The following is a 1,964-nucleotide window of genomic DNA, read 5'->3' on the forward strand; positions in this document are numbered from 1 at the left end:
GGATCTTAGTTAGCTGTAGTCTTTATTATGTAATCTTTCCTTTCCAGAATGCAATCGCAACAGTACCAAGTTTCTTTATCTTTCTGCAATCAAGTAGTATAACTTTCTCAGTATTTAATCGTATATCTAACAATTAGATGAACTTCTGTAAGTCATATGTCATAGCCTATTTGTATATTCGAGGATTCAACTCAACTCAAATAAGAATGTAATAAGTAAATAGTGGATCGACCGTCAGAGAGATCTCGCAAAGTAATATCTGTCAAAGGATTCAGAGACAATGTTCATCTACAGACTTGAGGAGTTAATTCACTGGAAGAAGTTCAAGAAGTTGATCATGCCTCAGTGATAATAAATCAAGATCGTGGATTTAATCAAGTGACAGAGATCTCGTCAGAGTATCAATTAATTACAAGGATTTAATCTGAAGAAAATCAAAGTGTCAGAGTCAAGACATGAAGAAACGTCACGGAAGTTAGTCACTCATGAACCAGACAGTACATCGAGTGTCAACGTTGAAGTGGTGGAATTGATTCATAATTTTCAGTGATTTTCAGAAGATTTGCAGAAGAATGGTTGCTGCTCAAGACTAGAATTAATTCTCTATTAATTAATTGAGTCATCTAATTTAATTAAGAAAATAAATTATATCTGCGAAGAATAATTTATTTATTAATTGAATTAATTGATTAATTAATTCTGAATTAATTTTAGGAATTTTAGGAATTTTCAGAAGTTTAATTGGATTAAATTCAAGCATTAAATCAGCAAGACAATTGAAAATGAACTAGCATGACAATCAGGATTGTCATACCGATTGTCATGCTAGGCCATATTCAACTGTCACACCGAAAGTTACATCAGGAGGATGATTGTCTTGCTAGTTCATTCTGATTGTCATGCTAGTTCATTCAGATTGTCTTGCTAGTTCATTCAATTGTCCTACCGAAAGTCTTGCAAGCTTAAAGGATTGTCATTCCAATTCAATTGAATCAGCTGATTGATTAAATAGAAGCAGAGAAGCAGCATATCATTTTTAACTCAATCAAGACAAGAACAAAAGAAAGCAGCCGCCTCTGAAAAATATCATCTTTTATCTGCAGAAATTCAAGATCAATTTCTAGTTTGTTAATGTTAAATCCAAACCACTAGAATTATTTATCTTGTTCTTGTGTAACAATCTAGCGGATCAAAATCCCTAGAACTTAATCTCAAATCGCGTTTAGCATTTGATTCTAATTATTGCAAAAATAGAAAAAGTTCATGTCGAATTTATTCTAGATTTGTGATGATTGATTTGAGATTAATACCTTGTAATCGATACAGTTGTTGTAACACCTTTCAAGTTTAATAATATTTTTATTTAACTTGAATTTTGTTTCACATTTTTTATTCCGCATTTTATTCGATTATTTGGTAACGTTTGTATTCAACCCCCCTTCTACAAACATATTGGGACCTAACAATTGGTATCAGAGCCTTCTGATTAACGAACAAATCAAGATCCTAGACTTTTGTGATTTTTCAACTCCTTGAATTTTTATTTATTCAAAAATTCATAATGACTTCACATAAAGTTGGAACCGTTAAAATTCCACAATTTGATAAAGAGAATTATATCATGTGGAAGAAGAAGATGCTATTATTCTTACAAGTTGCAAATCCCAAATATTCAAACTTGTTAAAGAAGGGTATAAAAACTCCGATGGTTATTGAACCGGAGGTAATAATAGATGGTGTGTTGACTACTGAAGCTAGAACCTATCCAAAAGAGCCTGAAGATTTTACTCCTGCTGAGAAGGAAGAAGCCTCCTTGGATGCCAGCCTTCAATTAATATTAATTGATTCCCTTGATCCCTTGATGAACAGACATGTGATGAACTGTAAAAATTCCAAACACATGTGGGAAACTATTGAGGTGATTAATGAAGGCACAGAGGAAGTTAGGGAGAACAAGTTGGAAA

The sequence above is a fragment of the Apium graveolens genome, chromosome 11, assembly GCF_009905375.1.
Source record: "Apium graveolens cultivar Ventura chromosome 11, ASM990537v1, whole genome shotgun sequence".
NCBI lineage: Eukaryota > Viridiplantae > Streptophyta > Magnoliopsida > Apiales > Apiaceae > Apium > Apium graveolens.